The sequence below is a fragment of the Lissotriton helveticus genome, chromosome 1_1, assembly GCF_964261635.1.
Source record: "Lissotriton helveticus chromosome 1_1, aLisHel1.1, whole genome shotgun sequence".
NCBI classification, from domain to species: Eukaryota; Metazoa; Chordata; class Amphibia; order Caudata; family Salamandridae; genus Lissotriton; species Lissotriton helveticus.
The window spans coordinates 1,622,045,666-1,622,072,200 of NC_136057.1; the positions used below are offsets into that span (position 1 = coordinate 1,622,045,666).

A 26,535-nucleotide genomic window follows, 5' to 3' on the forward strand; every position below is an offset into this window, starting at 1 on the left:
CTTTCTTCCCCTTTTATCCTTCCGCTATCCTTCTCACTCCAAATAACTGACTAATATCCACCACTGAAATTACTTCATATTTCACCATATTAATTCACCACTAATCCTTTATGGACTTCCTGAATAGCGTGGTTCAACAAGCGCTATATAAATACAAACCTTTTTCCTCCTCTATCCCTCTGCTATCATTCCAAATCCAAATAACTGACTAACCTATCCACCACTTAAAATGTACTTGCATGTTTCATTATACTAATTCAACACTAATCCTCTATGGGTCCCGGAGTAGCGTGCTACTCACCGAAAAAGCGCTTTGACGCCTCGTATGGGGTAGTAAGCGATATATAAATGCAATTACCATACAATACGTACGCAGCTAATATCTCGACCGGCTGCGGCTGAGGTGATAAATAAAAGGGGACGAATGACCGCACAAGGTTAAATTCCGGCCAGCAAACAAAGTGTGTGTGTGTCTGTTCTTTTGGTACTGTGGCCTGGTGGGCCTAACACAGTGTGGCCCGAGTTCCAGCCTGCCCACCCCAGCACACTTTGTACGAAAAAAAATCTGACAGTTAATGGAAGCTAGGTGAAAATGTAATGGACAAATGTAAAAAAACAAATCAAAGGGAAGAATGAAAGATGGAAGCAAAGAATGAATAATAAAATTAATGAATGAAAAAGATGAAAAAAGCAAAGAAACCATTTAAATTAGGAAACAAGAATGGAATGAGAAATAAAAGGAGAAGGCAAAAGTGGAATGATACATTTGTGATGAATGGAAAAGAGAAATTATAAGGAAAGAAAAAGTGAAAATAGAATTGAATATGTTCAAGAGATCTAAAAATGGCAAATAAAAGCAATAGACGAAGAAAGATACATTGGCAGAGCAAAGGCAGGACAGAAAAGGAGGGAGACACAGACAGAAAGTAAAAGAACTCAAAGATTGCCTTCTGAGAAAAAGTAGCTTACAAATAATGAAAGGGTGCATAAAATGCCAGCCGCAGACGCGATGCACAGAACAGAAAAGTCAAGAGGAGGCTGGCAAACACAAAAACAAGCATTTACAATGCAACGGTTTCGCCTTTGGAAATGTTAAAGCTATTTGCAATGTAAATGACAATGGCAATTATTTATCTGTTTTCAAAACCAACACATAAATACAAATGTTGTCATTTACAATGCCAATAACTCAAACTTTTCCAAAGGCGAAACCGTTGCATTGTAAATGCTTGTTATTAATTGTTGGTACTAGCACCCAATTCAGTGTAACTCGCGGAATTAAAGAAATTGTATTTACCTCAGGGAAACTGGGATAATAATAATATTAAATTCAAGCTATTTTCTGCAGTTTAATTTGTGAAAGATGGGATTGCGCTCAAAGTTATTGTGTTTTATCTTTTTAATTTAGTATTGAAATATATAATCTGTCCTCTCTATTTAAGGGGGCATTGTGGACAAGGGTTTATTAAAATCTCTCTGACTCGAGCAAATGATTTTTTAGCAAAAATGGGTGTTGTATATTCAGCACTGGCTCCACAACTTAATATAGGCCTGGTGCAAAAATCCTTCTGTAATAATGACTGCGGCGCAAATAGCGGTTGCCCAATTCCGATCTATACAAGCAGTAGAAATTGGTGCAAACTGCTTTTGCTCCGAGTGTTCGGTTACTGTAACACCCCGCTCGGGGGTGGCGGTCTCCGGCGTCCCTTGGATCGGTCTCTGGCTGCAGCCCGAGGTACCTCTGCCACAGCGTGCACATGAGGATACAGTCTAGGCTAGTGGAGAGGGTGCTTCGCGCGCCTGTAACAGGTCGAGGGTCGTGCGCGGCCACGACTGGGATTCTAGCAGGTCAGTGCATGAGTGGTGTTTTATTTGTAATGATATTTCATTCTCCGCGCAGCCCAGCGCTCGAGTGTCAGCATCGACCGCCCTGTGTTCGGTTGCTCTCTTCGCCCCACCCCGCCGGATGCCCGCTCTCGGAGCTGGCTTCTCGGTTAAATACGAGCAAAGTGGTGTTCATAATAAAAGGGGATGGGGCGAAAGGCATGCCCACATTTTCTAACCGATAAGCGACCCTTTGTGAAAAGTCACGCTACTCTGTTTTTGGCAGCGAAAAAAAATGTGAGAGGGAGCAGATTGGTGCAAATTGCCTAAGTGAAGCACGCTCGCTTACACAAGTGGGTGTGCACGGAGGGCTCGTGTGTTGTGGCTCTGACACAAGAACGTGGCTCTCAAAAAGAGAGCTGTGCTAGAGTTTCGCGCGAGTGGCCATGTGTGCATGTATTCGTGGGTGTTGTCAGTGTCTGAGTGTGTCTGTGTATTTGGGTGAATATATTTGCCAACGTTTAGGATTGCCTGTATCTGTGTGTGTGTGTGTCTGTGCAGGTGGGGTCAGTGTCTGTGACGTGTGTGCGTGCCTGTGCCAACATGTTTGGATGTACGTGTGTTTACGTGTCTGTTTGTAGGTAAATGCCACTGTCTGTGACGTGTGCGCGCGCCTGTGCCAACGTGTTTGGATGTGTGTGTGTGTGTGTGTGTAGGTGGATGTCACTGCCGGTGAAATATGTATGCCTGTGTGTTTATAGGACTGCGTGGGTGATATCAGTGGAGTGGGTGCTTGTGTGTAGTGACTGGGTGTACGCGCCTGTGGGTTGCAGGGGTGCCCACCGTGCCCACAGCCGAGGATTCCACAGTACAGAAGTTTGGTTTCTCCGGTTGAAGATGCCCATCTGGGTGTATTCCGAGTACCTCACACTCTGTATCTCACCTCACACATTGCATGGGGCACCTATCGCGCCCCAGCCCCCCTCCAGTGACCCACATCCACGCAGACCTGGGTAGCTGGGTTCGGGGTGCCCCAGTACCTTTCACTGAAGGGCGCAGTGCGCCTATCCCGGGGTGAATACCCGGATACTGACCGCAGGGTGATAACGCTGCCTGCCTCGCAGGGTGAAGCGCGGATTTATGAGCAGGCGGAGTCCACCCTTCGGGAGAGACGTCTCTCGCGAGCACGGCTTGGGAGCTTACCCTTTCTTCCTGGGTTCTGAGCTGCTGCAGCTTCACCGACTGGTCTTGTAGGGAAGGAAATCTAAAAACCCTCTCTGAGCCCCTCTTACCCTGCTACTCTGCTGGGACCTTTCAGACCCCTCCCACACACACCCAGAAGCAACCACATTCAGCCCCGCAGTCTATGGAGCTGCTCCACTCTGCCCTGGAGGGGAGGGGAGGGAGGGGCAGGCTCGGGCTGGCCCATAGGGCAACCAGGCAACGCCGGGTGAGCTGACCTGACAGATCCGAGTGTGGGCCTGTATTCTGGCAGTTTGTAGACCTGTTAATGCTCTGCTGGGTCAGCTCACTGTTCATTGATCTAATATGAAAACAAGCATTCCCTGCAGCAAGCTCACGCTCATACCTTGCAAAACACGTTTACAAGTGTCTTTAAATGCTCAAAACTGACCAATGTGTAAACATGGGCCGCTTTTCATATATCTAAATCGCTAATGGAGCCACTTGTATTTTGATGCCTGGGCCTACTTTCTCTCCCATTCCGACACTGGCAGGGAAGGGATGTCTGTAGTGCAGTAGTTACTCCAGTCTGTGCTGCCGATGGTCTGGGTGGGAGGCATGTCTGTATCTACCCCACTCTGCCCTGCAGAGAGCCTGGGATGAGAGGTGGTGCCTGCGTCTGCCCCACTCTGCCCTGCAGAGAGCCTGGGATGAGAGGTGGTGCCTTCGTCTGCCCCACTCTGCCCTGCAGAGAGCCTAGGATGAGAGGTGGTGCCTGCGTCTACCCCACTCTGCCCTGCAGAGAGCCTGAGATGAGAGGTGGTGCCTTCGTCTGTCCCACTCTGCCCTGCAGAGAGCCTGGGATGAGAGGTGGTGCCTTCGTCTGCCCCACTCTGCCCTGCAGAGAGCCTGGGATGAGAGGTGGTGCCTTCGTCTGTCCCACTCTGCCCTGCGGAGGGCCTGGGATGAGAGGTGGTGCCTGCGTCTGCCCCACTCTACCCTGCAAAGGATCTGGGGTGGAAGTGAGTGTCTTTACCTGCCAGTTTGCCCTGCAGAGGGCCTGGAGTGGGAAGCAGTGCCTATATGTATATACTAATACATACATCATTCGGCCCTGCTTGAGGGCCGTGGGAGCAGGAAGTGCCCATATCTAATCCCCTCTGCCATGAGGGTGGCAGAAAGTAGTTACAGTTACTCCGCTCTACCCTGTCGAGAATTGGGTGGCAGAATAAGCCTTCTCTACCACAGTCTGCCCTGCCGAGGATCAGAGTTGGTGGGGGGACCTATGCCTACTCCACACTGCCCTGTTGAGGGTCTGGGTGGCAGAAGGTGCCAACATATATACCCCATTCTGCCCCGGCGCCTCTGTCACCTCATCTTGTCCGCTGGGGGACTGCCGATATTTACATCCTGCCCCGCCAGGGGTCCGGAGGGGGCCTAGTCCTACAGCCACGTCACGGCGACCTGCGACGGTCCCCGGTGGGGAGTGGTGTCCCGCGGTCGCTTCCTGCGTCTGCCAGCGGTGTACAGCATCTCATCAGGACCCCCACAGACCCTTGCAACGTTCATCATTTCCGCCTGGAGCCCTTAGAGGAGCCGCCGTCGCTGCTGTCTCAGCTTGATGGAACTGAAATTACGCCAAACTACCCGATATACCAAACACATGTGCACAACACACAACAATCCCGCTTAAAAGGGGTAGAGAGGAGTCATTCAGATAAACTAATGCGAACACTCACCAGCCTCTCCCAGGTCAAGAGCTCCGTCCCTCACGTCTGAGGTGTGACTTTCTTCCCCCCGGGCTGCGGGGGCGGGCACTTCCGGCCGGCCGCGCTGGGATTGGCCGGCCGGCCAACCACTTCCGGGTCGCTGCGGGCAGCGCAGCGGCCCTTCTCCTTAGGTAGGTAGGCGGGGGCTGATTTTTACGGGCAAATGCCGGGTGGGCACCGGCTCTAGATCACCATCAATCGGGGCGGGAGTGGACACGGACGGCGGGAGGGGGCGGGAGTGGACACAGACGGCGGGAGGGGGCGGGAGTGGACACGGACGGCGGGAGGGGGCGGGAGAGGACACGGACGGCGGGAGGGGGCGGGAGAGGACACGGACGGCGGGAAACGTGCACAGGACAGCGAGGGGACAGCGCATCAGTGAAAGGGGAGGGAACGGGAAAAAACGTAACTCCGCCCTGGGAAAAAATCTCGGGAACGCCCCCGAATCTGGTCCGGCCTTGACGGACAGATCTCTGTTCCAATGGCTAGCCTCCATTTATGGAGCTAGCCAATGGGACAGGGGGGCGTATTCCATTCTCCTTACTGGAAATCAAGAGATTTCTCTGGAGGCGGAGCTAAGAGCTCCGCCCTCCAGCGAAACCTAACAAACAGTAATAAGGCAGAAGTGAATACTGCAATCAAAAACACTGAGGACATCGGCCGTAAGCAAAAGGCCACAGTGGTGATGGATCATCCCCAGGACAGGTGGAGAGTGCGTGAAGCTAGAATTGAGAGGTGACCTACGCAGAGAGAATACTACGCGATTGACAGATATTGATTTGTCTGATGTCAGAAGTGCCAAAGTCCATAGGTCTGGCTTGATAAAGCAACCACACGCAAAACAAACATGCGCAAATGCTATTTTCATGCGTTAGACCTATTGGCTTTGCTAAAGTTTGTGTTTTAAAGCTACAAAGTACAAATTGTGGAGCAAGTGTTAGATCTGGGATGGGAAAATATTACAGAAAATCATAGTTAATGGTCATAACCGGTGCCTGCTTTCTATGTCAGACCAAGTCAACCACGTAGCTTGCATCTGTTTTGGACTAATACGTAGCCGCGGTAAAATCTTTAAATGGGTCCCACTGACATCTTGTATGCCACAGGTCCACGGATTAATAATCAGCCGTCTGGACTATGGCAATGCCCTTTTGGCCTCCATAAACGAAGCGCATCTAACAAAACTCCAGGTCCTTCAGAACACGTTGGCCAGATTGTTCTAAACCTCCCACCCCGTTCCCCCTTGGCACCTAGTCTGAAAGCTCTTCATTGGCCCCCAGTCAGGAAATTGATCAATTTTAAGATTACTTGTCTAGTCCACAAAACCCTTAGTGGACACTGCCCTCATTATCTGGTTAACAAACTGAAAGGTATGGGCCCTCCAGAACTCTCCGATTCGCCAATAAAAATCTTCTATCTCGAAAATCAGCGCTGGAAGATCATTTTCCGGTCTTGCTCCCACTTTGTTAACCCCTTCCGTGCGGGGCTGTTTCCCCGCTATGCTGGGGGCGGGGGGGGCGTGTACAGCGCCCCCATGCACATGACGAGGTCAGCTCGTCATGAGCTACGGCGCTCCGGTGCTGGCCACATCCGTTCCAATGGAACGCTCAGCACTGCAGGGGAATCAGCCAAGCATGCGAGCGTTCCACGGAACGGGCGAGGTCATGACGAGCTCAGCTAGTCATGAGCACCGGAGCGCCGTAGCTCAAGACGAGCTGACCTCGTCATGAGCACTCAAAGGGTTGAACACTCTGCCTCTGCATCTCCATACAGAGAGCAATCACAAGAAGTTCCGTAAATCTCTTAAAAACCTGGCTATTCTGAGACTATTTTCGCTTTAGTTTGTCCCCCGCCTTCTCATCCTTTCCTGTTTTCTGAGTTCAGGCTAGCGCTTTGAGACCTCAGGGTGATATTTGCACTTAACAAGAACCAATATATAACATAACATGCTTTCCATCTAAAGGGGTGCATCTGTGCTGTTTTCCAGCAACATAGACACCCATTAGCAGCGAGCATCACTTAAAGATGTAGACTTTCAAGAGGGCATCACTGGTTTTCCAAGAATAAAGTTAAAAATAATTAAATAGAAAATGGGATAAAGTAAGGAAGAGCGGAAAGGAATGGGACAATATAGCCATGAGAGAAAAAAGAATAATAACGAGGCTATAAGAAAAAAAGGAATTGAACATAAAAATGAGAGAAAAAATGAGAAGGAAAGAATGAAGAAAAGAAGGGCAGGAAAGACAAACTAGGAATTAATTAAGGAATGAATGCAGGAGTGGAGAAAGAAGGGTGGGATGATAAAGAATTAAAGAAAATAAGGACGGCAGGAACGGGTAACAAGCATTGGCAAAACCAAATAGGTCTCCACTTTGAGACCTATTGGCTCTGCCAATGCCTGCACAAACCAGCACAAACAAAAGGTGCAATGACACACTTGCATCCTTCTGTAAAAGTTTGCATGCGTCACGATGCATGCGTGTGCTGTGAGTACCTTTTTTTTAACTTATGATCGATTAGCAAATAAAAAGAAGTACGAAAAAGAAGTGGCGCTAAACACATATTTATAAAGCAGAAAGGCTGGCAGCAATTTTCTGCCTGGCACTCCATAAAAATGCAAAAATGAAAAACAGGATTGCTGTGTGATAGAGCGGGCAACGGAGAAGCAGGTTGGGGAGCACGTGTGGGGGAGGAAGAGAAAAAAAGCACACAAGGGAGAGAGTAAGAAGGAAAGGGCGGGGAGACACACAGGAGAGAGTGAGCAACAAAGGAAAGAAGCACACGAACAGGAACGAACAGGAGCAACATGGAGCAAGAATGGAGAGAAGCACACAGGTGACGAGAAAGCAACGCTCACAGAAGAGAGAGCAACATGGAGAGTGGGGGGAGAGACGAACACAAGGGAGACAGCTGGAAAATACATGCACTTTCATGGAATCTTCAAGCTTAAAGAAACAGTAGTTCATTAAAAGTGAGCAATTGAAAAACAAAACTAAAGAGGGTGTGCTTCCAGGAAGGGAAAATACAAGATGGACAAGGCAAGCAACTGACTAAGAAGAAAATAAACAACAGTAATGCCAACCAATGGTAAGCAATGCTTTAAGCCCACTGTAACTTCCTGATAAGCTGAAAGCGAGGCCATTTCCAAGAGCAGAACACATGGCAATTAAGGAAACAAGGAGAAAAAAAAGGTACATAACGAGGAAAATAAAGAGAAACGTAGTGAAAAACAAAAAAGTAAGCTAGAGAAAAAATATACAAAAAGGAAGAGGACAAACATTATGAAAGAATGAAGGATAAAGTGAGAAAGACACAAAAAGGGAAAGAAGCCTACCAATATAATCGATTAAGGACGCAAGGCAGGAGAGGAGGAAGAAGAACAACTAAGTGATGGAAAAAGAAGAAAGAAAAAATACAATGATGAATCATGGAAAGAAGAACAGCAATTCAAACAAAAGGGAAGAAAGAAAAAGAAAAAAGATTGTCAGAGAGTTTGGAAGACGAGATGCTGTCACAAACGTGGCAGAAAGCCCATACGCCGTAGTACAAGTACATCATATCCCATTGCACTTTTTATATAGTAATACAGTAGACGGGACACTACCTGTCAGACCCAAAGGGTGTGACAAGATATGACATTTACAAGAAAAGACATCCAAAAGGCAAACATGGCCACAAACACTCACGACACCAATGAGGGCATGTTTAGTTCTTCATAGCTGGATGGGGCGGATTAGATAAACCTTCATTTACAAATGTCTTGACGAGCTCAGGTCAGACTAATACCGAAGCAATAAGAGCCACCCGGGATTTCCGACGGATTAGGTGATTTGTAACAGAATCCAGCTGTCTTTGTCCCCTCCCCGGACACCCACCGCTCATGTTCCCGGGCAGCTGTCACGTGTGAGGGAGGGCACGTGGGAACGGAAGTGGAGGGGCGGGACGTAACATTCCAGGTGCAGAGAAGGGCAACTGGTGGCAGGTGAAGGAAGTCTTCAAGGGAATGGACAGACCCTAAGGGAGGGGTGCAGGGGGAGGGGGAGCTAAGGTACCTTGGGGTACGTTTGGGTGGGGGCAGGGCACATGTCCTAAGAAAAGAAGTGGGGGGACTAGTTAGGTTAGGCTGTATGCTAGTGAAATCGTGACGCGTGCCATCCAGCACATGATGTCACGATGCATGACATTGCAAGTGACATCACAGGAAGTGACCTCACTGGAAGTGACATCACAAGAAGTGACATCAAATATTAACCTCTTCCATGCTGGTGACGGAACAGCTCCGTCACCAGCCTCGGTCGCACTGTGCTGGTGACGGAGCGGTTCTGTTACGGCCCGCTTGGCGCGCCAGCGCGGCGCTGATTTCGCGCCTGCGCTGGACGTTCCATTGAGCGGGCGGGGCCGTGACGGAACCGCTCCTTCACAAGCACAGCGCGCCCGCGGCTCGTGGTGGAGCGGTTCCGTCACGAGCATGGGAGCGCCGCACGGCCCCCCTCCCCCATAGCGCTGCGGCGGAATTGCCGCTGCAGCGAAGGTGTTAAGACCTCACACGTTTATCAGGTATATGAGTACATTTATGCTCATTATGAGATTTAACAAATGAGATTTAGCGTTGGGGTTGTGGCAAAAAAGTGGCGCAATTCCGACGCAAAATCTGGGCCTCAACTAATACATTCATTTTTTTTAACCCGGCCACAAAGAAATTGCCAACAAGGAGAAGCATGGTAGTAGATCTGTTATGCTTAATTGGTTGCAGAGTCTACATTTTAAAATATATGATTGGTACCTGCCTATACCTATCATTTTGTTCATTCAATCCTTTATACAGCACTCTGAAACCCTGGGGTCATGTGCGCACCTTATAAAAACACTCTAAATAAATAATACAATTGGGTTAAGGAATCTGCTGTGAAGGTGCCTAGTAAATCTCAGGAAATAGTAATAATGGTGAGATAACTCTGGTGGTTAATGCACTTGCTGGAGTTATGTGTTTTGTGAAGTCCCAGCTTGGAATCAAAGTAGTAGAGAAGGTAAATGTGTCTCCTGCACAGCACATCATCTAACACGCAGATGACAGGTTTTTATTTTATGTAGATAGTAAAGTGGGTTACTGCTTTTAACACAGAGATCCTTTCGTTACCCGTAGTTCATAAATTACAATCCTTCTAAAAGACCACAGTGATGTATGGAGGACATGTGACTCCTACACATTGTAACCCTCACTGTCTCATGTAACTCAGCTTGTACATTGATTCACACATGTACATGATTTATTGTCATTGTATAATGTGTATGTAACGTAAAGAGCTCTGACACCCTGCATTGGGTTGCATAGCGCTGTAAAGAAATAAAATAGTGCTATTGTAATTGCTATTTGTGTTAATACTGGGACAGACAAATACACCTGATAATCTTACAGTGCGTGCATCTAATATATATATATATAGGGACTGAACAAAAGCAAAGGCTGCCTTTCCTAAGTACTTGTGAATAGATAGCAAGCGGTGGGCCTTTGTTTCCCTCCATGGCATTTACATTTAAGTGTGATGTTCCTGGCCTCCTTCAGTCAGGATATTCAAACAAAAGGAGACCTGATGGCCTGGAAGTGAACACTGAAGTGTCATTATCCTAGTGTGTAACAAACACATGCAATCTCACATATGGAACTGCTAAAAAGTACCTCAAAGACCAGCGGTCTTGGAAAAAGCTGAGGGAAGCCTTCCTCAAGTTACCTTTCCTGAACTGGATCATCTTCTAGCGGTCATTCCAATGGTTAATGTAACGAGCGCATGTCACATGCGACACTCAGCTAGTCTTGAATATTTAGCTATGGGCACTGTGCAAGCAGCAATTTAAATAGACTAATGATATTTAGGAAGAAGTGTAATTACAAATCCCAGAATACTAAATATTTAAAAGAAAGAAGGGCTTTTGATGTGGGGTGACACAAATGGCTACAGTTACTACACCACTAGGCCCTGGAACAGTATCATGTTTTCAGCCATTAACTCTTTTTTCCACAGATTTTTATCAGAAGCTTTAGTTGGCATTAAGTAAAACTAAAACCACCTAAAGAAAAAAATTATAATATCTGATCAAGGACATTTTTTATATACGGTAATCTTGAAAAGATACTAAAACATTATAAAAGTATTTTTTTTATTGTTATTAAATAGATCAATGTTGTAGGGTTATATTTATTCTACAGTATTAGAGACATTGTAAGGGGTTAGATGCATTAGGCCGTTTCACCATCTTGGTATTTGTTATGATTCTTGATGTTTTCCTTTTTATTTACAGTGACCATTATTTTCCATTAACAGGTTCCTCTATAAGCATTCCTAATTAGTAGTTTTCTAACTATTGATTTGTGTTTATACAAATCTGTGTACCTTCATTTAATTCATGTGAAGCGAATAAAGTAGCCCTCACACAACCAACAACCCCACTCTTGGCTGGCTGAATTGAAGGTAGGGAAAATTACAAACGAATGACTCGGGCCTGCGCCTATACCCGCTCCATATTCCAACTGCAGACCTGTGCCTAGAAAACAAGGTAACATAAGATACCATAATACTGAAACAAAATAAATACACATAACAATATGATTAAAATAACATTCATCCTAAACAAAGTGCTAGCTCAGGCGGTAGAGAACATAGCATACTCTGTTACCAGTCATCCTGGAGCTTCAGATTCACACATTCTCTGTCCCTGGGCGAAGGCCTCAGGAAGGTGAGCCAACATTAAGTAGGAAGGGAGGAAATGGCCCACCACAACCTCTGACACCACCTTTCCAATATCCAGACCTAATTTATTAGGAACATCAATGCACCGACAATGCAGTCCACACATGATCCACCCCTTCTCAATGTCTCACAGATGGATACCATGGCACCAGGAAGCCAATATTAAACCAACCTTTGCTGCGCCTTTCCCCAAGATGGCAGAAATCAAAGTATGGCTGGTTGAGACTTTGGGGCAGATTTATGTTAACTGGCGCATCCCCAGGGATGCGCCAGTTAACATGCGCCACGGTGCGCCACTGCTACGCCACCCATGGTGCGCCGCATTTATGATGCGGCGCACCATGGTGCAAGGAAGTGAGGATGCGTGACGCATCTCTCAACGTACGGGCGGCGCATTGCAGGAGTCATGTCGCAAGTGCGACATGACTCCTGCAATGCACAGGAGCCACCTATTCTATGCATTGTGCGTCACCCTTACGCCTGCTTCAAGCAGGCGTAAGGAAGTGACGTAGAAAGTGACTGAGTGAAATCTCATAGATATCACTCAGCCACTTTTAGGAGGCGTTCCTGCGCAGGAACGCCCCCCCCTGCGCAGGAACGCCTCCTCATGGCGCAGGGCTTTCCTACGTGACGCATCTCTTAGATGCGTCACGTTGTAAATAGGGCGCATTGTTTGCGCCGCCGTTGCGTCACATTTAGTGACGCAATTGCGGCGCAAGGAGGCGCAAGGCCTTCATAAATCTGCCCCTAAGTGTTTCAACGACTTGTGTTCTGGATCACCCTCTTAGCACAACTTGTGCTTCCTGTGGAAATCTATAAACTCACTTGTTTTAATTACCTTTCTGAACTCACAGTTCTTAGATATCACAGAGTCACACAGTTTCTAACCCTCACGCCCGATCTTCCATCCACTCCTTCTACATAATTATTAATTCATGTACTGTACCTCACCAGACACTATTCAATTTTTCCATTAAAGAAATATATTGTAGGCATGTGCATGTTAGAAACACCCCAAAGATCTGCCACAAACTTTTAACCTCTTGAGGTTGATTCAATATGTGGACCTCGACTAGAGGATTCTGACCTGGATGTAATGAGGGGCGTCAGTTTATCCAAGTATGCAGGACCCTTGAGCAAACCCACTTTACGGACAGTTCACAGGTTATTAAAGTTGATTCTAGACTCAACAGGGAGTCCGTGTAGTGCTTTGAGGGAGCTTTTGATGTGGTTCCACTTACGAAAGTCAAGATACATTCTGGTTGCCTGGTTCTCAAGTTTGAGGAGCCGGACATAGAGTTCCTTGGGATGCCTTGAGTCGTCGATGTATGAAGGTCAGGAACTCTTATGAGCTTGTTTCTGTGACTGGTGAGAAGGAATCAGAGTATTTTTGAAAGAGGGAGAAGTATGTTGGCACACTTTGCCAAACTGTTAACTTGGAGAACACAGGGGAAACTAGAGTTGAAGATATTTCCCAAATCCCATATATCTGATGAAGTAGAAAGAGGCTGTTGGGGTTTGGAGCCTCCAATCGCCACACTGTGGAGGAGTGTGGCCCAGTGGCCAGAGCGGCTGCCTCCGGAGCGCAGGGCTCACGGTTCGTTCGCGGGCGGCAGCTCAGCTCAGCACCACATGACTCTGGGCAATAGCTCACTTAATCTCCCCGATGACCCCCAGCGCATTGAAGCCCTAAGTAGTGACATGTTCGCGCTTTACAGATATGGATTACTATTATTATTATTATTATTATTATTATTAATAATCAATATGGTCTCAGTCCTTTGATTTTATCAAGTGGCATACTCAGGCCAAACACATAGTGATGTTGGGATGCCTACCAACACAAACAGGCTGCATATACCAGGGGTGCCCATCACTGCTCCAGCAAGGCCAGATCTGCTCCAGATTGTCGTTAAAATAGCATTTAGATTAAATGCACATAAACACCGTATGGGCATCCTAAATATTTGGCAAGGACTGAGCCCTAATGGACGCACACTGCACACTCCAGACTTATAGATGCTGGCTACGTTAAGCCTTAGATCCAAAATGTCCTTGAACATTTTCAATCAAGAAGCTGAGTTGCTTCCAGCAAACCATAGCCTCTGACCTTGAGCACGATTAAAACAATTATTTGCAAAGAAATAGGCTCGCATTTGCGAGAGTTTAAGCTATTGGCAATGCCTTTTATTTATCTGTTTTAATAATTAACACATAAATAAAAGACATTGTCTTTTACAAAGCCAAGAGCCAAACTCTTTTAAATGCGAGACCTATTTAATTTCTAAGAAGTGACCGCCATTGTCCCCTGCTGCTTGGAAAGATAAAGCATGCACGGCGCGCTTAATGTTGCAGAAAAGCATTTCGCACCTGCAGTAGGAGAAACTCATTAAAGAAAATAGTGCTTACAGACCAAATAAGAAATACCGTCAAATAACAGAAGTAAAAGGGCCAGTCCTCCACAAAGGAAGACAAGGAGGTACCAAGGAATGACTATCAAGCCTATAAACGAATCAGAAGCCAGCATTTACAAAGGATAATGACACAAGCCAATGGAAAATATGGGCAGAGAGTGGAGGGAGCTTCAAGTCCATACTCAAACTTTTTTGTATTAATGCCCCTGTTGCCAGCCAAGGAGACCCCACCAGGGTGTGGTAGCCAGCGCCTTCCCAGACAGCCGCCGGGCACAGCATGCAAAAAATCAAAAAATAAGAATGGCAGTGGCAGCTTTATATCCCTCCTCCAACTTCAGGTATGACCCGCCATGATGGCCAAACCCTTTACGTTCAGTTTCTGTGTGTGGAGTAGAAGTGGGAGACCTAACAAATTAACAGGGAGAGCTAGAGCCCAGCCAGTGGTCCTGCTCGGCTGAGCCCTGAAAATGTTAGCTATATAAATTATACAAAAACATCACATAAAATATTATAAAGTCTCTTCAAATTTTTAAAAATGGTATTTCTTTAACATGTAAAAGATTTGACATTAATATGTCACATTAAACCAATACCCTGAGATGTACTTATTTAAATGTGATATTTTTAAAACATGAACCGTTGGTGAACTAAGAGGCAAGACAGTTGTCATGTAAAATATGTAGGTGGCCCAAATTATTATTACAGCAAAATGCAAGACTATTAAATCATCCAAAACCGTTTTTTGTACAACTCAAATTCTGAACTCACATATTTGAAAATGGTTTCCTACACAGTAATGATGAAAAAGGAGTTCTGGGGAAATAAAATGCTGACCTTGGATCTCATAATTTAAGCAGAGAAGCTGCAAATTATTTACGTTTTCTGGTTTCACTTTGTACAAATCAGCCACTAAATGGAGGTCTATTTGTATTTCCTTATGGTAAGGCTTTGTGTTGACCTCTTTGTGGATTGCTCTGTCGTTTTTATATAGCACATACTCGATCCTATGATATTGGAGTGGTTTACATGACCACCAGTTCCATTAAACAAGATCACGTTCACTTTTTACAGGCACAGGGAGATTAAAAGATTTGCCCAGAATCATAGGATGCTGAGCCGACATGGAGACTCAAACCTGGTTCCCAGGTCGGCAGCTCTGGCTATAACGCCAAATCCTGGGTAGGGCGAGGGTGTCAGGCAGAAGCCTCAGCTCGTTATGGGATCGACGTTTCAACAGACCCTCGAGCTAAGCCAGAGCCAGGCTTCAGGCTCAAGCCTGGCTCGAGCTTTCAGTGGCTCACCATCTCTAATGTGGAGGTAGGCAGGGTAGTACCCGAAGGAAACTGAGGGGACATCAAAAGTGTCGTCAAATCAGTAAGAACTGTCATACAGACTTTCACAGGTCAGGCTACAGATTGCACCAGGGTTACACCAATCAGACAATTGAATTGATCAAATAGCCATAAAACTAACCATGCACACATGAGAATTGCATACATCCATATGACTCATGGACTAAAATCATGGGTCTGGCTGAGTTACAAAACTTAAGCACACTTTTTAGACCCTCGTTGAGTCTCCCCAAAACAAGTAAACTTATGCACCTCACACACACAGGTCAAGGGAGAGTGCCCAAAACCACCGCTGACCACTCATGGACAGAGGTTCTTCAGAACATACTAAGATACGCAACCAAATCCCATGGACTAATGCCACTGAAACTACCTACAGCACATGAACACAACAATCACACCAAGCAAGGGGACAGTGAAGGAAGCATGAAGGATACTGAGCCTGCAGGTAATAATTTCACAGTATTACGAGAGCATCACATGGCCAAGCGATTGACAAATGATGTGCTACATAAAATCAGGCGATACAACAGTATTACCTACTGGCAGTCGCCAGTAGGTATAGTTAGCCCTAGTTTCCATAGGAAAAGCATTTTTTGACTTGCTTTTAACTTTAGCACCATTTGCTGACTCTTCACAAATTATTCCAAAAGAAATGACCTCTTGATTCTAGTTGTGTATGGAAACTTTCAAATTATCAGTCAAGCGAGGGCCGAGATAAATGGGGGGGGCTCAAAAAAGTGCTTTTTCCATGTTAATTACCATAGAGAATGTTTTTAGACACGACTACAGCCCAAACTGCTGGACGGATTTACACCAAATTTGGCAGAAAGCTTGCTCTTGGTCCAGAAAGAGCACACACAGCCCCCTCCCAAAATGGTTTTCAGCCCTGGAGATCACTACCTTCCCACAACAGGCCTTAGAATAACAAAGGAGGGGGCCACATGTCTTCCTGTCTGGAGTAATTAATGGCGCTGGGGACTGCCACTCCCAGGGCCGGGTCTCTAAGTCCCAGGGTGCCCACCCCCGGGACATGGCTGTTTGCTCCTGCTTGGTAGGACCTTTGACTGCTCCCGTTAAGTAAGAGCAAACAGTAAGTCTGCTCCCAGCGGGCGAGAGCAGGAAAGCATCTACTGCCACCTGGCAGCAGACATTTAATCTGTTTTCCTGCCCGCTGTGAAGTGGGCAGGAAAACATAGGAAAGGTTTGCTCCCACATGCATGGAGCAGCATTTTTGGCAACTTCCTAAATGCAGGAGCAATGCTGGCTCGTGCTGGTGATAGGGAGCTGGCAAGGAGCACGGGCATTGAGGTCCCTCCCCACATTCCCCAGCGCTGCACACTTGGTGTCCAGGGTGGGCTCCAGGCCACCCAGGATTAAGTGGCGGGGCCCCCGTGGATGGGCCCCCCGGGGCCAAAATCTGCCTGAGGATGGGGTCGAGTGGACCCCCTCTCCTTCCAATAATTGGCCAGGCCCAGGGAGATGGTGTAGCCAGGCCCAAAAGCGGCCCAGTGAGGAGTGCCGTGCGCCCCCCACAGTAATAGAATATGCACTAGGCATTAACCCAACGAGGTAAGACTTACAAATTAACCAATAGAAAGTACTCCAGTTGAAGCACAGCAGGTGCCCCAGTTGATTTCTTTTATTTATTTATTTTAGGAGTTTTCTATAGCGCTAGCCAGACCCGAAGGTATCGGAGCGCTTCACAACAGTTGGCCTGCGAGAGACATACAATCTATACAAGTGTAAACATATTAGCTCAAGGCGCATTCAAGTCTCAGTGCAATGTCCCCAGTGATGCAATCGGGCCAGGTAGTCATCAAGTTGTGTGACTATTGACTAGCACCGCGTCTCCTTTTGGGCGGGGTGACAAGGGCACATCCACTCGAGGAGGGGAGGAGGAAAAAGAGTTAATGTCCCGATAAGAGGGAGCGGTAGTGTGCTGGTTTTGTGAGTTTTGACGACAGCTATCAGTTCAGGAGGGAACGATTGAAGAAGAGGTCTTTGAGCTGTCTCTTCAATTTTACAAAGGCGGTGGTAGATCTGATATGGACTGGAATGGAGTTCCAGATTGTTAGGCACATTTCCAGTGAAGGACCGGTCATTTATGGTTGTAAACCCCTCTTATACCTTTGGGTCTAGCTATCACTATGTAAAACTCTAAATTAAATAAATGTAAATCTCATACACGATCCTGGTAAAGATGTAAATTCCAAGTGCCGGCCCACCTGCTTAGTCAGCGGAGGCCCTTGCTTCTGCCCCTTGGCTTAGGACTGCCCTCCACAGAGATCTCCACCTCCCAGATTCAACTGTTCAGAGAATCCAAACACGAGTTAGAAACCACAATGTAAGGGTTTTCAGATCATCTTGTGGATCCTCTCCGATGGGCTAAGCGTGATGATACTGTATGATACGTCGGGTGTGTCTGTAACAACTCAAAGAAATAATGCACTATGATTTTCCCCTTAGAATTTGATTTGGCTTTTCAGAAACAAACCACTAAACCAGGGGGTTTCTCCCTGTAGATCTGGACATTTGTTTTGTTTCCCCTGAAATGATCTGCCATGCCTGGGAAATAAATGACTGTGTCCCTGCCCTAAACAAAACAGGCTACCACCCCCATGGCCCTGCTGTCCAGTGGCTGATGGACTGCCAGGTAAAGGATGTCTGATAGAAGAGCTACCTGAGGCCCATTGGTCACAACATTAGTGACTGTTCGAAGTCTGAGAAGGTGGTACAGCAGGTTTGGGGGATCAAGCTGATTGAATAGTTTATCACTGAACTCTAAAGAACCCTAAATATTTTTTTCTCATTTACGTACTGTTAAGGTTCACATTTAGTCAACTGTCTTTGTATAATACAATCAATTTGTATTTATTTTTGTTGTTTCTAGCACGCATTTCCCGGCTTTTTCCTGTTTACAAAGATGCAGCAGGTAGATCTGATTTTCTCTCATCAGCTGACGGAATTCACTGAAGAAGCACAGCGGGTCTCTGATTTCTGATTTCCCCTGTGTGAATCAGCATTTAATCTAGCTTTTAATGGGAATCAAGGTCGCCACTTGACACCAGTAAGGCAGCAGGTCCGAACACCAGGGGCGGCTCCTCCACCAAGGCGGAGGAGCATCGCCTCACTGCTCTCAGAGCAGAGCAGCAAAAATAAAATGATAATAACATTGTTTTTTTCATTTTATTTTTTTTAGCTGCGAGGCTAGGTTAGGCCAGGGAGGGGCTGATGGCACAGGGGGAGGAGTGGTCTGCGCTCCCTAAGTGCACATGGCTGTTTGGCCGGCCCTCTTGGCCGGCCAACCAAACAGTTCATGCGCACTTTGCATGTCCCCACCAGGCTGCATTACACAGCCTGGTGAGGAACATGAAATGCCTCCCTGTCCCCGTCTGAGTGCCCAAACACGGAGCTCAGACCAATCCAAATGCTGCATTGCAGCGTTGCAATTGATTCAGGAGAGCCCAGGAGCCTGGTGCTTCCTGCTGCTGGAACTGCAGGACGAAGGAAGCTGAACAAGACGAGGAGGAGGAGAGGCGGCAGCCAGCGAAAAGGTAAGTGGTATTTTGTTTTAATTTTTTTTAACTCCAACACTTTGTTCCCTGCCAGCCGCTACTGCAGAACGCACGTGGTCCTGGAGACTGAACTCTGGCTGATGGAACCTGCAAAATTAAATCTTCCTGTCACACATCCCTGTTCTCCACACTTATTTATTTATAAAGTTTTATATAGCGCGAACTTGATCCCGAAGGATATCAGAGCGCTTTACTATTTGAGTCAATTAAATAACTTCCCACCCTATTCCCCTATAAACCCACATCCCACTATGGAACTAAAAATGCAAAATTAGAACAAAAAATTGTAATAACTACTAACATTTTGACACAGATAGTAAAAACAAAAACAAATCTTATACCAAAAATACCTCTTCCCAGTGCGTAGGGCCTTCGACCCTCCAGCAATCCATCGGAGTCAGAGGTTGGAGCCCAGGTCTTACTCCATCAAGCGCTCTGTCCCCTTTGGGTCAGAAAATGTATATGCAGTGTTTCTGTGAATTAGTCTTGGAATCAGAGTAGTCAAGAGAACTGACAGAAGAGAGGGGATATGCACTACTGAAGGGGGACAAGAAGCTAACTAAGAGGCAGGGCCTTTCGCGATCAAACCCTATGAAATAGTCAGGTGTGTGTTCTCAGCCTCCAGCAAGCAGGATTCATTCTGTGCCACTGAGTGAGTGCATGTGTAGGTGTTTGAGAGGTAGTGTGTGGCCTCTTGTCAAAGGCATCTGGCTTGGTTAACAGAGTGCCCTCTGCAGTTTGTAGCTGTCATCAAGGGAAGCGAAAGCCTCCAGTGCTGTGGGGTCTTGATATATTTGCAAATGTATGAGTGTGTGAGAACGTGTGTGTGTGTGTAGTGAGTGTGTGAGTGAATGTGTGAGTGTGTGAGAGAGTGTGAGTGTGTTTGTGTAGTTTGTGAGTGAGTGTGTGTGTGTGTGTGTGTGTGTGTGTGTGTGTGTGTGTGTGTGTGTGTGTGTGTGTATTTTTCTTCCACGGTTGTGTGGTCCATAGTTGTGGATTTTCCTAGGGTGGAGATCTGAGTACTGAGCAGTAAAAGTTCAAGAAATCCAAGTACAGAGAGTAAAGATTTCAAGCACATACTGCAGATGAAGAAGAGAGATGGTAACTTGTGGCTCCAAAACCACAGATCCTTAACTCAGTATCACCACAATTACCTATTACATCACTAAATGGATACAAAGAAAAGTTATCTTAAACCACAAGGCACATTGCACTCAGATTTTTTCCTGTTGAGACAATTCGGCAATTATACTGGGGCTGATCCATGTAAAAACATCTGGATGCAGCCTTCATCGAAAAATACAGCAAGGCCATCTTACTCCAGTGAGTCGTACCCAGAACCACCTTTCCGTTGTACGGCTTTTTGAGAAAAGAGAAACAAGAGCAAGGAGCAGGGAGTGAAATGAAAAAGCAGTCAATTTTTCACACTGGGCAAAGAAGAAGTAGGAGCGAGAAAAACAAAAACATATGAAAAAATGCCAGAAAAAAAGAATAATGTTAAACAAAGTGAAACAAGTAAAGAAAAGAAATTCAAAATATAAAGGCAAAAGTAAAGAGACACAACGAGGATGCGGAAGTGTTCTATTCCGACTGAGGTGAGTTCAAACTCTTCATAACACCTGAACAGGAAGGAATGGGTATGCCGAAAGCATTACTTGAGTAAAACATACGAAAATACAAGCCTAACGCAATATACTTGGTCATTCAGACAAAATAATACTCCTGCAATTGAGATATACATTTTCATGCATATCCTTAAGCAACAGAAGTTTTTTAGTTAGTCCTGATGGCAACATCTCAAACATGCACACACCTTATTGGTCACACAATGGACCCCCTTGGGTAGCAGCGCAACAGATTACCCAAGGACTGTGGGAAGGAGTCTGGGGCTGCTTAGGTCTGAGGGACACTGATGTGTTCAGACTCCCGTGCTCTACATTTAACATCTTTCACCAATCAACAAGTCACACAGGCGCCTAGAAGTGCCTTAGTTTGCATTTTGTGTTTTACAAGAAACTCGATTTGCCCAAGGATTGTAAACAACTGCTCCCCCTATGGCCGCCATGTCAGCCATTCAGGGTTGTGGACAAATCACAAAACACACGGCTCCCTTGTCAGGCGCCAACAGGTTTTCTGGTGAACAGGTGTATTTTACCAAAAAATTCTCCCTGGTGAGATCAATTTATGTTACCGAGAACAGCTGAAAACTGTCAGAGCGGTTCCACGTGCCGCTTTTTCTGGACACGCTAGCATCCTCTCCTTCCTGGCAGTGACCATAAATCTAGGTCGTGTGTACAGCAGAGAGCAGAGATTCATTGCCTCGTCATAACAAAGGGCGGGTGAAATTTTCACAGCAAAGTACGCATCATATTCGTGAAATAATCAATTCAGTACGCATGGCAAAGCCTCAAACAGGCACGTTTCGTCCTGTTAGGATCCCAACACGACAAACATTTCACTGTCACCTGCGTGAAGATTGTATGTGAGGGTGTGTACCTCGCGTAGAAAATCCATGCGAGATCCCGGAGAGAGACTGGTTGGAGTGGAAGAGGACTTTCGGCAGCAGCATATATCTGTTTTACAATTCCAACAATATACATGTTCGTGAATATTATGAAACAAGGCATAAATGTCGAAGGATTAAACTGACACAAAATACAGAGAAAGCAAAAGAAAGGGAATTACGCGAGCTTATACTTGGACAAGACCGCCATCACTGTACGCACATCTGTATATATATATTTTTGTACGGCCTTCTTTTGTATGCCAATAAAAAAAAATTCTAAATAAAAAAAAAAAAACAAATGCATAAATGTTACCCGGGCATGCTCGTAAATACACTTATCTAGGAAAATAAATAAAACTTTAGCCCTGTTGCTGACACAGTTAAGTGTCAATTTCACACCAGGCTCTATGATCAAGCTCATGTTCATCCACGTTCAGTATGTACCCTACAGAGTGATGGATGTCTACAGCTGACGAGTGGAGGGGTGCTACCTCATTTTCCAAAAAGAATTAAGGGCTATATTTGATTGTATTGGCATTTTGTATCCACTGGTAGCTAGAATGCTTTCACACCCTTCCACTGACCCCAGTTCCAGAATGCAAGATGGTGCCGCCAGGCCCTCTCTTTCTGCTGTGCATTGAATACTACGGCAGTCCGGGAACGCACCATATGTGAAACATGTGACCCAATCAAGATTCAGTCACATTTGTGATTGGTTGGTGTGTCCTGGCCAATCAGATCTGGTGAACTGTCCTCCGTTTTATACCCAACACAATGGATAGATGATCAGGTGGCAGAGCTGACCTCCATGCTATTATGCACATTTCCCCTTTGAATGATGGTGGGGGGGCGGGCAGGCCACGGCAAGCTTTCGTCCCAGTCTTTAGTCTGATCCTTGCTTGGGAAGGTTACTCCACATGGGAAGGAACCACTCAAGGGTTCACCAAGCAAGATGCCTGTCTGCCTTTGGAAGTGCTCAAGAGGATTGAAGTGGGCTTATGGGCCAAAACTGTTCACAAGGGGCCACCACATAGCAAAGCTGGGCATGTGCAAATGTGCTGTGCGTGTAAGTGGTGAGGGAAAATGGGAGGAAGACGATTAGCCAATGTCGCTGGGCGATCTGCGCCTGTTGGCAAGTTTCTCTAATTTTTACAACGGGTGTGCCCTGCTCTCATCCACCTGGTGAGCATGCAGAAGGTATTTCCTGCTATTTCCTTGATACCTGCAATAAAAGGAATATAAGGCAGGTTTATACCTGGAAGCTGATTCTTTCAAAGCTAGCACCACAAAGTTGCACCAATGTCAGACTCGCGGAGTAGGAACTCACCACACACTGCTCTGATATTTCATCAATGAGTATGGAAAGCTTATCTAGAGCATGTGCAAAGCAGATGACAACTGCTGTGTAGTTTGATAAAATAGCATGGGAAGTTTCTCTGAGGAACAAGCCCCCTCTGCTCTGATATTCTGTGAATGAGTATAGAAAGTGTTTCTGAAGAATAAATAACACACCTGCTTTAATGTTTTATGAAAGTGCATGGGAAGCTTCTCTGAAGTATTAGGACTCTGACTGTTCTGGTGCTTCATGAAAGGGCATGGCAAGTTTCTCTGAGGTATACGCTTATTAGCACCCGCTACCCTGGTAATTTATAAAAGACTATGAAAAGTGTCTCTATTTTGAAGTCACCAACTGAGAGGGTGCTGAATGTCTCATGACTGATGCATCTTTAAGATCTATGCAGAACTCTGGCTCAACATTGCTAGGTTACACAAGGATAGTGAGCTAGTTGTGGCGAGGTTTCATTAGTTCTCAAAACCAGGGTCCAAAAAACAAGATTATCTCATGGAGCCTAGCTCCTGCTGCCGGAATCCAGTCAAAGACCTCACGTAGAGCTACAAGACATGGCTTTTCCTGGGTACATCCATGGTGTCTCAGATACTGCAACCAACTTGTTTCAATCTTAAGGGCTCTTCTGATTGCAGAAATTCTGATCACCTTGGCCAGTAAACTTTCCAGCAACTAAAATGGTAAAATCGTCTTCATCCCTCCTGCTGCCAACCTACATGAACCCCTTCCTCAGAACATGGTCTGCTGTGTGGCATTGTACCTTAAAGACTCTGACATTGTTTAAAGACTATCAGGCATAAGTTGATCACTCAGGGGGTCACATTTATGTGCCTGAAAATCAGGGACAATGGTGTTCCTGCTCCTATGGTTGGAACAGGGTGGGTTTTTGTCACCAGTCTTTGCTACTTTGAAGTCAAACCCCAATGTGGATCTCTTTAACAGAGCATGGTCCTCCCTACATGACTTGAGTGCTTCAAATGTGCTTAACCAATACGTTAATTGCAAGGGCCACTAATGCCTATCACTTCTCAAGAAGAAAGCTTAGATGCCACATACATGCCATTGTACACGCTCTTGCAACAAACTCTATCTCGCACCCTGCGCAAAATGCAATTGGTGCAGAGGAGGCCTTTACTGCTAGGCACCCCCAAAAGCTCCACCAGCTTCAGGCATGACCAAAAAAAAACTATTAAGCAGTGCCACAACTGCCACAAAGTACCATCTGCACAATTTTGCCTAGAAAACAGCCGTGTGTATTTGGCTTGCATGGGAAGTTCATCTGAACAATCCCAGGTAGCACTTAATGAACTACAGTGGTGCCCACGCTGACGACATCGATCTACAGAAGAACCATAGAAGCTTTGAAGAAATAGCATCTTCCCTGCTCCAACAACTTTTGACTAACTGTCCATTTGGATTTGTGAGTAATGTTCTCTCACTGTAGAACCTGAATGTTTTGTAAAATATCCAATGGCTACTACTTGTTAATTACTTTTCTCAGTGGTCCAGTATTCCTGTGCTACAGTCTTGGCTGGCTGTAAAGCTGCTGCAAAGCCCTCAAAGAGCACTGTGTTGATGCTAAAGAAAAGAACCAATCTCCAGTGACGTTTGAGGAGATTACATGGTGATACTTAGACCTTTCTGTCCCGGGAAGTGACAGGCTCCATTCCATCCTCTGTGAACCAGAGGCGCCTAAATGCTTCAGGTTTAATTTTCATCAATTTTCAAGCATTTGGTTCTTTATACTGTAGAAGTGACTCGTAAATCGTAAATCATACGTTCTTATATAGCGCCTTTCACCGTAAGGTCTCAAGGCGCTTGCTTTAGGAACCCGTCCTGGCTTTTCCCTGCGAGAATACCCCTACTGGGCATCCCCAAGGTGAAAGCCAGGCATCCCATCGCGGTGGGGCCGTTGTGGAGACTAAGCAAGCTATTGCCCAGAGTTGCAGAGTGTGAACCCATGATTCGAGTAGGCGCCGAGGCGAGAATTATCGAGTCCGTGGACATTTTTGAGCTCAAGAACCTGCCGCGTCGGAATTGAACCCTGGTCCGGGGTCTGACCTCTGCGTCCGGGTCTGCCTCCTCTAACCGGTGAGCCACACTTCTCCACTTAGGGCCTGATTTATAGTTTGGCAGACACAGTACTCCATTGTAAACGCGACAGAGTACCCGGTCCACTAAACCCTCTATCCACCCACCTCATTTAACGATGAGAGGGCCTTACATTTTTTGTCAAATGAGCCTGAGTTGGCTCCACTGATGGAAAGCTTTCTCCAAGTACCTGAGGGAGGAGGGGAAATCGGAGTAAGGACATTAACCACCTGCCCCATTTAGGGTGGATGGAGTAATATCTTTTATTTTCATATCCCTCACTGGCAGATAAAACAGCAATAAGAAAAAGAAAACAAATTTGAATGTCACACCCTTGGAGAAAATTCGATGATGGTGGTTCCTTTCAATGTTCAGAGATGACCGCTGGACCAGCAGTCATATCTAAATTTGACGGACAATAGTATGTCTGGGAGGTAATGTGCTCTGCCACCCTGATAGACTGAGTGCTGTCCAATAGATATTAAATGAGGCCATTTTCAGTGATACAAATCTATTCTGATGAAGGTCCTAGACATTTGACTGACTTTGATGGACAGAAACATGTTGACACCTATGCGGAAGAAACCTAATAGCCCCACCATGCCATACGGTTTTAATCTTGTGTTAGAAAGGTGAGAATGAATGACGTTTTACAAACCACAACACAATTGTAATCTTTCAGTACTTCTCTCCACACAATAAAATATCCTTGAATTCACTGGGCTGCTGAGAATAACATACAAAAGTGCTTAGTACAAGCTCACTGTGGGCCCTTTGCCACCAGTCAGAAGCAAACTTGTTGATGAATCATGCTACGTAATGTAGGTGAAGGGTTTAGTATCCCTATGAACAGGAACTCAGCCTATGGCGAGCCTCTTCCATACAGCAGCCAACTGAAATGGGCATCCCTGAAGATAGGATACTCCTACATCACACCCCTCTAGGGGGAAAGGGGCATTTTTTGTTTCTTCAAGCTTATCTAGAGAGGATGCACCTATGGGTTCCTCTTCCAGACCTCCTCTCTCTCGTTGTCGAGGACCTGGTAGAGGTACATGATCTTGTCCAATATAATGGCTCAAACGGGTATCTCTGTGGCACACACAAAACAAAAGGACATCCAGAGGAATTGTACTCTCCTCTGTACCGGGTGACACGTGCTGGTCTTTCAGTCTTGGGCATGTGAGTGGGGCACAGGCTGGTATTTCAGCCCACAGAATGGCCCCCAGAGGGACACCAAAAGACCGCGACATGCAACACACACTGTATTTCAAACTACTGTGCAGACAGGGGAACAGAGAGGCAATTCCGGCCTCCCATACTTAGAAAGGCACACATTAGCATTTCAGCCTCCCGAGGGGGTACTGAGTGATATTTCAGCTACTCCTACAAAGGCCGAGCGGACTGGCATTTAACCGTCCAGAGACGGGTACACAGCGATATTCCAGCCTCTATAGACTAGGCACTTGCTTGTACCCCCACCTCTTTTCAAGTGGCTGTACAGCACCGGAGTTGTGTCCACGCACCTGCTTTGACTGACCATTGGCGCAGGAAGGGTCACGATCACAGGACACGCCAGGGGCGCGCGCACAGCGTCCGGAAGGCCTTTAGGCGGGATAAACAGAGGTCTCTGTGGAAGAGCTCAGATAGAAAAAGAGACGCCAGGTGGAAATCCAATCCCCCCAGCCCTCGAGGCCAGCAGCAGCTCCGCCATGGAACCGGACAAAC

The 26,535-nt window shown here is 46.2% G+C and overlaps 1 protein-coding gene across 1 annotated transcript in view; it reads right to left on the reverse strand.

Moving 5' to 3' along the window:
* Positions 1-26,535, reverse strand: part of ZNF385A (zinc finger protein 385A) — a 483,068-nt gene that overhangs the window by 347,511 nt on the left and 109,022 nt on the right. The window lies entirely within an intron of this gene.